This window comes from Pagrus major, chromosome 24 (genome assembly GCF_040436345.1).
Source record: "Pagrus major chromosome 24, Pma_NU_1.0".
In the NCBI taxonomy this organism is placed as follows: domain Eukaryota; kingdom Metazoa; phylum Chordata; class Actinopteri; order Spariformes; family Sparidae; genus Pagrus; species Pagrus major.
In genome coordinates, this window is record NC_133238.1 from 21,749,359 (window position 1) to 21,763,274 (window position 13,916).

General features: G+C 37.1%; 2 long non-coding RNA genes across 2 annotated transcripts; both read right to left on the reverse strand.

The window, feature by feature from the left end:
- Positions 1 to 8,701: 8,701 nt before the first annotated feature.
- Positions 8,702 to 10,162, reverse strand: LOC140992288 (uncharacterized). The gene is made up of 3 exons (XR_012178016.1): positions 10,042 to 10,162; positions 9,732 to 9,789; positions 8,702 to 9,416 (listed from the first exon to the last, which is right to left on the reverse strand). It is a non-coding gene; the product is annotated as an uncharacterized lncRNA (long non-coding RNA).
- Positions 10,163 to 11,941: 1,779 nt separating this feature from the next.
- Positions 11,942 to 13,377, reverse strand: LOC140992289 (uncharacterized). The gene is made up of 4 exons (XR_012178017.1): positions 13,080 to 13,377; positions 12,811 to 12,976; positions 12,533 to 12,590; positions 11,942 to 12,214 (listed from the first exon to the last, which is right to left on the reverse strand). It is a non-coding gene; the product is annotated as an uncharacterized lncRNA (long non-coding RNA).
- Positions 13,378 to 13,916: the final 539 nt, after the last annotated feature.

Genomic DNA, 13,916 nt, shown 5'->3' on the forward strand with positions numbered 1-13,916 from the left:
AGTATGTGTGATCAGTATGAGTCAAACATCATGCACCGTGCTGAAACTGACATGTTGCTTTTGTGGTCACTACATATTTAGAGGCCTCAGCTTAAGCTGTAAATAAAAAGTTGCATGATCTTTGCAGCGCGTTGCAATTTGTGTTACTCACACAGCACTGTTACAACTTGACTCATTGTGAATGACAAAAACACATCTCACTTAATAATAATCAGATAAAGAAACAAACTGTAGCATGGTTCAAATAGTTTATTGCAACAACAGTGGTTTGTGCAAATATTACAAGCTTTTGGGATATGTATTCTTCAATTAACAGTAATATTTACTGCATTTTATCCTTAAATGCCAGTAATGAGGCATTTATAATGAACATTGGACAAATCATGAAATTAAAATTTTAATGGGTCCTACAAAAGGCGTGCTCTTTTCCCCGGGAGAAACTAGTCAAACAGCAGCTCTCATACCCTCCATCTCCACAAAATATGTTACATATTAATTTTTTTTACACTGTTCTGCCTATTTCCGCCCTTCTGTGTTGTGATTGGCTGGTATTTGTTGCCTAGATGTTCTTGTGACTTGATACTAGCGGTGACACACGTCAACATTTAAATACTGTTCTGTGTAAGACGTATTCGAAACAACACCATTCTTGCCAAATATAGCATCTACTTAGGGGCCTGTTCTCCTGCTGTGTCAAGTTCTGAGGGGATTTTATTTTCTTCTCCTGTATATGAACAATAAAACAGTTATTGTACCCCTCAGTATATTAAAATCATCTTCTTGCGTACATAAAAAGCAAACAAGAATTTAATTATTTTGGATTTCTCAAAGAACTGAAGTCCAAATATAATCAGTAATCTATCGTCTCGGTGAGTCAAGAACATCCACATGTTACAATCATTTTATCTTGATTATTTGGTTTATATGTTTTCATACTCTGTGCAACTTATATCAGACTCTCCTCCATCCATGTCCTGGTTATCCAAGTGGACAGTCAGTATATTGGAGGCTGAATATGACATAGTTTGGTAGAGATCACTTGCTGGATGCTGGAGACTTGTGTAGGGGTCGTCTGGGTCATCTTCATCCTATGGAAAAAAAATCTTGATCATGTCTTTAAATTGGACTAAATTATGTTGAACAGTGGTTGAAACATTATCGTCATAAAATACTCACCAAAGAGCTGGAAGACTCATCTTGAGATTGTCAATGTGGCTGACCTTGAAGAGTCTCTTTAAATAAGAAGGTATATCAGAGTTAGAGGAACATCAAGTATGCACAGAAATATCAAGGTAGGACTTCAAGCTTATGTTTAAATTTTAATAATAACTTTCTATACTGTTATATACTGTAAATGCAGCATATTAACATTCATAGAAATGTTTTCCATTTTTCCACAGAAAATTTATCATCCTAGTCTCCCCAAAATAATAAATAAGAAAATCTGCTATTTCAATGAAAATATGAGTTTCTCACCTGTTACTTTTTGTTCTGAAGACAAATCCCAGCATAACTCCAGTTATAATGAGGACAATAGTGACACCAATCCAAACCCATGGAATTGGCATTTGAGTGAAACTGCTGGTGGCTGCATCGTCTAAAACATTGTAAAAAGATCTTAGTCAGAAATATCTGGTAAAAATCTGGTATTTGCTCTAGGACACAAAACAACTTTTGTTGGCTGGATTAATGAATCTTTAAAGGACTGTAAAGGGCAGTTGTAGCATGATAATCATCTTACACATAGTTAAAGTAAGAATACATAAAATGTGTTTACCTTCCACAGTGACATTCAGATTCAGGAAAAATGTTCCATCAGGATGTGAACACTCGCAGCTGTAGTTCCCACTATCCACTGGTGTTAAACCGGTCAGGTGGAGAAACACAGTCTGATTCTCCACAATAAGTTTGAATCTGGAGTCACATTGATGCTCAAAGCCCTTTTCATAATGATACAGCAGACGACACTCTTCTGGCATGTTTCTCTCTGTTCTGATCTTACACACTATAAGTGTGATGATGCTAAGCGTTGAATTGGTGCATAGTGGAGTGACATCTGGTTCACTCCCAATAGTTTTCACAAGACTCACTGCAATCAATCACAACACCATAAAGTTTGAGTTAGTGATTGCTGTATTTTTGCATTTTTTGAATTCCACTACATTGACAGTAAGAAAAAACAGAAAAGTTGAACTTCTAAACCAAAGACAGGAAGATTAGAGATTTCACATTATATGAAAACTAGTTTCTACATTACCTCTACTGTCTGTAATGCCAAAACACACAGTTAGTGGCAGAAGCAGAAGAAAGCACAGTTTCCATTTTGCCATACTGGTCAAGAAGCATCTGCTGCTGGTGGTGAACAACACATTGTAATGAAGACAGCACAGACAGACTCTGTTGTACTGTTCTCTGACTATTAACCTCAAACTCTCACAGAGATACGAGTTGGTTTGAACTCCTCTGTAAAGGAAGTGCCGCTGTGGCCACTGCTTTTTTTATATTAAGAGACTCAAAAAGGTCAGACAGAGAGCAAATGAATGAAAAGAAAGAAATGTTCAGGCAATGGATATCAAAATAGGAATTCAAGGACTTTACAATAACTATAAATTACCTAAATATACTAAAATAGCGTCTTGCTTGGTGAAATTCAAAGACACAATTGTCAGTTTTGGACTTTGAGTGAAATTCTCTAATGTCCCTTTTATTATTTTGATATGTTATTCTTGCATTTGAAACTTAACAACAATAGAAGATGTGTGTAGGGTGAAAACTTGTGGCAGCGGGCCTCCTGCATGGTTTATGTCTTGTGACAGTTACAGGGTTGCAGAGCATATGTGACATAGAGGGCTGTAAGAACTAACATAGATAAGAACTCAGTTAAGGAGTTCATCCTGAAGAGTATTTTTGTAACCTTTCTGCGTAACCTCTCCTGGGATATGTGTTCTGACAATGTATGACACATAAACTATGGTTTGAAGGTTGGAAGGTTCATGTATGTTAAATTTATGTTAACCTGTGATGGATGTGGAGATAGTGGGAGTGTTATTTTAAGTGAGTCCAGATGTAACCATGTGACTGCTGCGATTGTATGTATTGGTTTCTATTATTATAAAGGATGAGGAGAGACGGCCTCTCTTCAGTCATCATCTATACGCTGATGATGTGTGACTCTTGCTTGCAAGCAATAAAGAACTTATAGAAAAGAAATATTGTGTCGAACTTGGTGTTTGACCAATTCTCATCCGCACTAGACAAGCGACTGGTTTTCAGTTGCCACGACAGGATGCAAGAGAAAACGTATGTCTATGTTACACGTGTCTACAATAAGATGTCATGTCATTTAACATCAGGTCTACAGACAGTTTGAGCTACACCCATAGTTACAACCTGGCTCAGACGGTTGCAACAAAAAAGGGAGACCACACAAAGGCAAACATTTTAAATAATATTTTATTAAATCAAATTAAACCAAATTAGACCATATCCAAATTAACACAACCAAACCAAAACCCTGCTGGTTGGGAGCACAGGAGACAGAGAGGAAGATATCAGCCCTCTTATAGGAGGTGTGGTAATCAGAGCAAATTACTTCATGTGTGACTCGTTCACCTGCCACAGGAACAGGTAAAAACACAGGGAATCACAAACAGAGTGGGAGGGGTCATCACACCACCAAGAGTCCAACCAATATCATCTACTGTCTACGCTGCTCACAATGTGTATGATCAGTAAGAGTCAAACATCGTGTACCATGCTGAAGCTGACATGTTGCTTTTGTGGTCATCACAAACAGTTTTTAGAGGCCTGAGGTAGAGCTGTGACTGAAAAGCAGCATGGTCTTTGCAGACACCACCATTCTTGCCAAATATAGCATCTGCAAAGAACTGAAGACCAACTATAATCAGTAATCTATTGTCTCAGTAAGTCACGAACATCCACATGTTACAATCATTTTATCTTGATTATATGGTTGAAATGTTTTCATAGTCTGCATAACTTATATCAGACTCTCCTCCATCCATGTCCTGGTTATCCAAGTGGACAGTCAGTATATTGGAGGCTGAATATGACATAGTTTGATAAAGATCACTTGCTGGATGCTGGAGACTTGTGTAGGGGTCATCTGGGTCATCTTCATCCTATGGAAAAAAAAATCTTGATCATGTCTTTAAATTGGACTAAATTATGTTGAACAATGGTTGAAACATTGTTGTCATAAAATACTCACCAAAGAGCTGGAAGACTCAGGTTGAGATTGTCCAGGTGTGGCTGGCCTTGAAGAGTCTCTTTAAATAAGAAGGTATATCAGAGTTAGAGGAACATCAAGTATGAACAGAAATATTAAGGTAGGACTTCAAGCTTATGTTTAAATTTTAATAATAACTTTCAGAAGGAAGAGCAAAACAGTGTAATGCAGGAATCTACTGAGTGAAATATACTGTGAATGCAGCACATCAACATTTAAAAAAAAGATAAGAAATCTGCTATTTCAATGAAAATATGAGTTTCTCACCTGTTACTTTTTGTCCTGAAGACAAATCCCAGCATAGCTCCAGTTATAATGAGAACAATAGTGACACCAATCCAAACCCATGGAATTGGCATTTGTGTGAAACTGCTGGTGTCTACAGCCTCTAAAAGATGAATATATATCTGGTAAAAATCTGGTGGTTGCTTTATTTGTAAAGAAAACTGTCTACTGACACAGTAACATGTAATATTGTACTACTGGAATCTGCAAATCAAAGTGAAAAAAAAATGTAAATCTAAGAGATCAAAAGACTTTTGTTGGCCGAATTAATGAATCTTTAAAGGACTGTAAAGTACAAGTAACAATATAATACCGTTGTAGCATGATAATCAACTTACATAGTCAAAGTAAAAATACATAAAATGTGTTTACCTTCCACAGTGACATTCAGATGCAGAGTAAATGTTCCATCAGGTGTCGAACACTCACAGCTGTAGCTCCCACTATCCACTGGTGTTAAACCGGTCAGGTGGAGAAACACAGTCTGATTCTCCACAATAAGTTTGAATCTGGAGTCACATTGATGCTCAAAGTCCTTTTCATAATGATACAGCAGGCGACACTCTTCTGACCCGTTTCTCTCTGTTCTGATCTCACACAATATAAGTGTGATGATATTAAGTGTTGAATTGGTGCATAGTGGAGTGACGTCTGGTTCGCTCCCAATAGTTTTCACAAGACTCACTGCAATCAATCACATCCAAAATCAACATGAATTAGTCTGAGTCTGATCTACTGCTGTATTTTTGCGTTTTGTGAGTATTAAATCACATTTTTCATTGCAATAAAAATTTTTGTTGATCTCTTTAAACCAAAGACGGGAAGAAAAATAACTTGCCAACATGTCATATATTAAAAAAACAATTTCTCTACATTACCTTCACTGTTTTTAATGCCAAAACACACAGTTAGTGGCAGAAGAAGAAAAAAGTACAGTTTCCATTTCGCCATACTGGTCAAGAAGCACCTGCTGCTGGTGAACAACACATTGTAATGAACACAGCACAGACAGACTCTGTTGTACTGTTCTCTGACTATTAACCTCAGACTCTCACAGAGGTGCGAGCTGATCTGAACTCCTCTGTAAAGGAAGTGCTGCTGCGGCCACTGCTTTTTTTATATTAAGAGACTCAAAAAGGTCAGACAGTAAGAAAATGAATGAACAGAAAGCAATGTTCAGGCGATAGATATCAAAATAGGAATTCAAGGACTTTACAGTAACTATATATTACCTAAATATACTAAAATAGTGTCTTGCTTGGTGAAATTCAAAGATACAATTGTCAGTTTTGGACGTAAGAGAAAACGTATGTCTATGTTACACGTGTCTACAATAAGGTGTCAGGTCATTAAACATCAGGTCTACAGACAGTTTGAGCTAGATCCACTGTCAGACGGTTGCAACAAAAAAGGGAGACCACACAAAGGCAAACATTTTAAATAATATTTTATTAAATCAAATTAGACCAAATCTAAATGAACACAACCAAACCAAAACCCTGCTGGTTGGGAGCACAGGAGACGAAGAGGAAGATCTCAGCCCTCTTATAGCAGGTGTGGCAATCAGAGGAAATTACTTCAGGTGTAGCTCATTCACCTGCCACAGGAACAGGTAAAAACACAGGGAATCACAAACACAGTGGGAGTGGTCGTAGCACCACCAAGAGTCCAACCAATATCGTCTACTGTCTACGCTGCTCACAATGTGCATGATCAGTAAGAGTCAAACATTGTGTACTGTGCTGAAGCTGACATGTTGCTCTTGTGGTCATCACAAACAGTTTTTAGAGGCCTGAGGTAGAGCTGTGACTGAAAAGCAGTATGGTCTTTGCAGACACCACCATTCTTGCCAAATATAGCATCTACTCAGGGGCCTGTTCTCCCGCTGAGAGAAGTACTGAGGAGAGTTATATCCATCTCCTGTATAGGAACAATAAGACAGTTATTGTCCTCAGTATACTAAAATGATCTTCTCGTGCACATAAAAAGCTACTAAAAAAGTGTAATTACTTTGGATATCTCAAAGAACTGAAGGCCAACTATAATCAGTAATCTATCGTCTCAGTGAGTCATGGTCATGCACGTGTTACAATCATTTTATTTTGATTCTTTGGTTTAAATGTTTTCATACTCTGTGCAACTTATATCAGACTCTCCTCCATCCATGTCCTGGTTATCCAAGTGGACAGTCAGTATATTGCAGGCTGAATATGACATAGTTTGGTAGAGATCACTTGCTGGATGCTGGAGACTTGTGTAGGGGTCGTCTGGGTCATCTTCATCCTATGGAAAAAAAATCTCGATGGATCATGTCAATATCATAGTCAAGATAGGATCATCAGCTACAGGCTCACAATATATATTTATGTATATTAGATGATGAACATGAAACTGGCTACTTTAAAGTAAGAGAACATAAAATTACTCACCAAAGAGCTGGTAGACTCACGTTAAGGTGTGGCTGACCTTGAAGAGTCTCTTTAAATAAGAAGAGATGTCAGAGTTAATACTGTGAATGCATCATATTAACATTTAAAAAAATAAATAATTAAGAAAATCTGCTATTTCAATGAAAATATCAGTTTCTCACCTGTTACTTTTTGTCCTGTGGACAAATCCCAGAATAACTCCAGTTTTAATGAGGACAATGGTGACCCATGGAATCCAAAACCATGGAATTGATATTTGTGTAACACTGCTGTTGTCTGCATCGTCTAAAACATTGTAAAAAGATCTTAGTCAGAAATATCTGGTAAAAATCTGGTATTTGCTCTAGGAGCAAAAACAACTTTTGTTGGCTGGATTAATGAATCTTTAAAGGACTGTAAAGGGCAGTTGTAGCATGATAATCATCTTACACATAGTTAAAGTAAGAATACATAAAATGTGTTTACCTTCCACAGTGACATTCAGATTCACAGTAAATGTTCCATCAAGATGTGCACACTCACAGCTGTAGTTCCCACTATCCACTGGTGTTAAACCGGTCAGGTGGAGAAACACAGTCTGATTCTCCACAATAAGTTTGAATCTGGAGTCACATTGATGCTCAAAGCCCTGTCCATATCGATACAGCAGACGACACTCTTCTGACCCTTTTCTCTCTGTTCTGATCTTACACACTATAAGTGTGATGATACTAAGTGTTGAATTGGTGCATAGTGGAGTGACGTCTGGTTCACTCCCGATGGTTTTCACAAGACTCACTGCAATCAATCACAATCAAAAATCAACATGAATTAGTCCGAGTCTGATTTACTGCTGTATTTTTGGTTTTTGTGAATACTGAATCACATTTTTAATTGCTATAAAATTACAGAAAATGTTTTTTTGACCTCTTTAAACCAAAGACAGAAAAAAAGGCAACGTTACCTCTACTGTCTGTAATGCCAAAATACACAGTTAGTGGCAGAAGCAGAAGAAAGCACAGTTTCCATTTCGCCATACTGGTCAAGAAGCATCTGCTGCTGCTGGTGTACAACATATTGTAATGAAGACAGCACAGACAGACTCTGTTGTACTGTTCTCTGACTATTAACCTCAAACTCTCACAGAGGTGTGAAGTGGTTTGAACTCCTCTGTAAAGGAAGTGCTGCTATAGCAACTTCTGCTTCACATTAGGACACTCGAAAAGGTCAGACAGTAAGCAAATGAATGAACAGTAAGAAACCTTCAGGGTGGCATTATAATTATAACTACATAGTGTCTAAATATATTAAAATAGTGACTTGTTTGCTTAAATTCAAAGACACGTTTGTCATGTTTGGATGTAAGAAAAACTTCTCATGCCTGTTACGTGTTGGCTTTTGTGGTCATCACATATTTAGAGGCCTGAGCTTGAGCTGTAAATAAAAAGCTTTGCAGCTTGTTGTGATTTAAGTTCCTCACATCTTTCATAAGGAAACCAGTATCGTGTTCACACAACACACCTCACTTGATGCAAATGGATTAATTTTGTTAGTGTTGCTTGGTTGGTAGATAAAACATGATAGAGTGCCCCCTACTGTGACCTTCTATTGTAGAAAACGTGTTGCAGTGCCCTTTACGGTGATGATAGTGATGAAGACTCTCAATGATGAAGATATGGGAATGATCGGACATTACTCAAAACAACGTATGACTGTTAAAAAAATGCTAATGTTCCCAAAAGAGGCTTTTTTTTAAATGTACTTTATTTCATTTCTTGACTTGTCGACAGCAGCGATTTTTACAGACCATTTAGTAACAAGCTGGCCTCATCCAGCAACAACTTAAATGAGTAGGAGCTATTGAGGGTTTAATAGAGTTTAGTTTGACAGATGACACATATAATTATGATACAGCATCTTAAAAATGTAGACAGGAATATTATAACTTTGGTAAGGAAACAGCATGTAGTCATTATCAAGTACAAATCGTGTATTAAACACCAAAAACTATAATCTAACCAGAGCCCTTCTCCTATTCTACTGCTGTGTTATGCAGTAAAGTTGAGAGTGTATTTTCCTTCTCATGTATATCAACTATAAAAAATAAATTAAATAAATTGCATCCCTCAGTATTAAATTCACAATCATTTTACTTATTGGACATTTAAAAAAAAGCATTTGTTCACATGTGGACCTGTTTTAACAAAACATACTGCAATTTCAATATTTGGGGAAACATCCTATAACCTACCACAAAAGCCTTGAACTACTATCTACTATCTCAGCAAGTGAGGAACATCCACATATCACAAAGTCATGTTATCTTGATTCTTTGGTTTAAATGTTTTCATACTTTTTCTTGCTGGGTATCAAATTACACAGTCACTATTGTTGGCTGAATATGAGATGGTTTGGTAGAGATCACTTGCTGGATGCTGGAGGCTTGTGTAGGGGTCATCTGGGTCATCTTCTGCCTATGAAAAAATAAAAACTCGAAATGCGTCATTTAAAAAAAAATTGGTCTTAATTATTTTGAACAATGGTTAAAACATGATCGTCAACATTTTTAGTTCCTTTGCATTTACACTCATGCAGAGGATGTACACTGCTTCTCCCCTACACACTGCAAATCAAGAGGATCAGCAAGGTTGGACTCAATATTTAAATAAACTTATTTTAGAACAAGATCAGCAGCTTAAGCCCTGAAATAAACATGTTTACTTGTATATGTAAATTGGCTACTTTGAGTTTACTGTAAGTGATTAGAACATATTAAATATATTACTCACCGATGAGCCACGAGTTTTGCGTACGTACAAAGCAGTTGTGGCTGTCCTCGAATAGTCTCTATAAATAAGAGGAGATATCAGAGTTAGCCGAACACACACACAGAAATCCAGATTGGATTTATCTTCAGGATATCTTAATTTTCTATAAAATTAATTAATAAATATAACAATAACAATTGTAAGGAAAGCAAAATAGTGTAATGAAGGAATCTTATTAATTATACAGTAAATGCACCACACCATATTAATCTAAATTGATTTGCATCAAAACACAAAACCTTTAACTATAAAATATATAATAGTATCTCACCCATTACTCTTTGTCCACTGGATAAATCCCAGAATAACTCCAGCTGTAATGACGACTGCAGTTACACCAACAAAAACACTTGGGATTGGCTCTTGTGTCGAGCTGCTGGCATCTTCATCCTCTTAAAATGTTGTAAAGAGAAAAAAACATCTGTCAGAAAAATGCCACTGGTATTTGCTCTAAATGTAAAGAAACAGTGTGATTTTATTCTCACGTATTCGCAGTATAATGTAATATTGTTTTAATGACATCATCTGCAAATTGAATAAGATTTACTAAAACAGACTTACAGTATAACGCGCAAATAAAACTTAAAAATACTACTCTTCACTTTTGTGTATGAAATGAAACAAGACTTGTTTCATAAGCACATACATCATATTGCTATTGAAAATAAAATTAACATCTTAAAATAAGTCAAAGTATGAGAGGAAAGTGTGAATCACAAAATCAATCATTTACCTTCCACAGTGATATTCAGATGAAGAACAAATGTTCCAACAGAATGTGAACATTGACAGCTGTAGTTCCCACTATCCACTGGTGTTAAACTGGTCAGGTGGAGGAATACAGTCTGATTTTCTTTCATAAGTGTGAATCTGGAGTCACATTCACGGTCATAGTCGCGTCCAGGTCGATACCGCAGATTGCATTCTTCTATGCTTCTCTCTGTTCTGATCTTACAAACTATAAGCACAATGGGATATTGTGTTTCATTGGTGCAAACTGGAATGACATCTGGTTTGCTCCCAATTGTTTTCACAAGTAGCTGCATACTATCTGCAATCAATTAATCAAAATCAATACAGTGTGGCAATGTATTAACTGTATTTGTGTTTCCAATAACATTTTTAATTGCACTAGAATGAGCAAATTGCAGAAGTTAAAAAAACAATAAACAGAATTACATCTTGTGAAAGTTATTAGTTAGTCAAAAAGCAGTTTCGCTACCGTACCTTTGCTGTCGGTGTGGAAAGTTAGCGGCAGAAGCAGAAGAAACCACAGTTTCCATCTACCCATACCGGTCAAGACCTCTTAGCGACTGCAGGCAGGGTACCACGTATATCGTTTCTCTGTTTTTGCAGCTACTTAAACCTCAAATTCTCAGTTCTCACAGCATGGGTGTGTGAGCTGGTGGGAAGTCGTCTAAAAAGAAGGTGCTGCCGCTTCTTTAATGTTATGTGACTCTAAGATGAAACAGACAGCAACGCAAAGTCATGTTGTATTTATGCATTTATACACTTTCAATGCACAAGAACAAGCAAAACACATGAAAGACAGTAACAGAGATTAATGTCTTGCATAAATTATACATTCTTAAAAGTAGTTTGTTTAATTAAACTGTTTGTTAGCAGCACAAGCAGAAGAAACCACAGTTTCCACCCACCCCATACTGGTCAAGCTGCCACTGCTGGCGTACGATATCCTGTACTGACCTCATAGAGGTACGAGCAAACTCTACTATAAAGAAAGTGCTGGTATAGCAGCTTCTGCTTTCATATAAAGACACTCAAAAAAGGTAATACAGAGATACAGAAAGATAACATTTAGGCTGGGATTATCTCAGTGACGTAAATTAATTTTAAATAAATTTAAGGGTGTTGTTTGGAGAATAAGGTGTTCAAGTGAGAAAAAACTTGTCATGTCTATGTTATATGTCAATAAGATGTCAGGTCATCAGAAATCAGGTCTACAGTCCTGTTTTCAGACTACAGTTTGAGCTGGATCTGCTCACTATTGCCTGCTTTGTTCATACAGTTTGTATGGCAAGTGAGAGTCCTGCATCGTGTGTGGTACGTTGCTTTGTGGTCACACAGTAGCAGAAGGAGAACAAAGCACAGTTTCGACGGATGTGTAAGCGTATACAGCAAAACAACAATACTGCACATAAACACTCGCATCAATTATTTTGGATCTCTCAAAGCAGTGAAGGGTTTTGGACACCTACATCAGTAGTCTTAGGAAGTCAAGAACATACACACTTTAGTCATGTTGACTCTTTGGTTTAAATGTTTTCATAGTCTGTGCAACTTGGATGAGACTCTCTTCCACCTTTTTTCAGTTTATCCAAGTGGACAGTCACAATATTGCTGGCTGGATTTGAGATAGTTTGGTAGAGATCACTAGTTGGTTGCTGAAGGCTCGTGTAGGGGTCATCGGGGTCGTCTGCTGCCTATGAAGAAAACATGCATCGTGTTTTTGAAGACTGACTAAATCATGTTGAACAATTATTAAACTGTCTTTAAATACACTCGTTCAAAGGATGTATACTGCAGGTTCCTACACTGTGCAAATCAAAGGATCACTTAGATTGGTCTAAACACAAAAATTAACAAGAAAAGGAGTTAGCAGTTAATGTAAGTAGTAGAGAATGCAGTTAGTCATCAACTAAAGACCTATAATATAGATGTATATTTATGTACATATAAATACAAATATAAAATTTCCACTTCCTGTGTCTCAAGGTATAGAACAAAGGATTATTGCTCACCAAAGAGCCAGGAGTTTCACCTTCAGATAGTTCGGCTGTGGCTGACCTCCAACAGCCTCTTTAAACAAAAAGGGATATCATAATTAATCCAACACCGAATACACACACTTATCTTCATCTTCAAGAAAAGTCTAATTATAATAATAATTGTCAAGAAAAGGAGCAAAATTGTGACATGCAGGAATCCACATTTATATTTATAAACATGTTTTTTCACTTTATCAGCCAGTAAAATCATTAAAAATAACATGAACTATTAGAATTATGAAGCATCGTACCCATTACTTTTCGCCCTGTAGAAAATCTCCAGGATAACTCCAGTTATGAGGACTGTAGCTACACCAATTATTCCAGTTAGGATGATGACTATCATTCGTAGACTGATCGAAGGAACTGGAAATTGCATTTGTGGTATTAGTGTTGAACTGCTGGTGTCTTCATCCTCTGAAACATTGTAAAAAAGAAATGTCTTCTTCAAATGAGTATTAGAGATAAAAACATAAAAAAGTGTGAGTCACAAAAGGATGAAAATTAATCAGACACGTACCTTCAACAGTGATATTCAGGTGGAGAATAAATGTTCCATCAAGATGAGAACACTCACAGGTGTAGCTCCCACTATCCACTGGTTTTAAACCAGTCAGGCGAAGAAACACAGTCTGATCCTTTGTTGCAAGTGTGAATCTGGAGCCACAGTCTTGGATAAAGTCCTGTCCATAATGATACAGCAGACGACACTCTTCTGACCCGTTTCTCTCTGTTCTGATCTTACACACTATGAGTGTGATGATATTATGCGTTGAATTGGTGCATACTGGAGTGACATCCGGTTCGCCCCCAATTGTTTTCACACGAGTCTCTGCAATGAATCGATGAAACAACGATGTTAAGATAAGAGAATGTTGATTTAAGAAACGTATCACAGGCTTCTCATTATTGTAGATAACTGCTAATCAGACATAAATTGCTTAAAATAAAATCTCCTGTACCTTCAGAGACAAAGTCAGCACACAAACTCGTGGGGAGAAGCAGAACAGAACAAAGTGTAAAAAGCTCCATAACAGTGGAGAGTCTGAGTGACAGTGTTGCCTTTAGTGTCTGTACTTAAGGGCGGAGGGAAAACATTGACCTCAAACCTTACGTACATTTAGCGCGCATGAGCGGATGGTGAAGTGGTCTCAAAAGGAAGTACAAGGTGTGACTATTTCTGAATGAAGAAATACAATACTGTCGATGTTACACAAACTTTAGCATTATGGAGCAGGTACAGAGATTGAACTTACCCTGGCGGAGGTGTTTGATGCTGTGTTTTCTTGCAGCAGGTTTCCAAACAAAGGTGGATGTCAGAGTCAAATACTTAACTGACTGATGTGTTTTGGGGAAA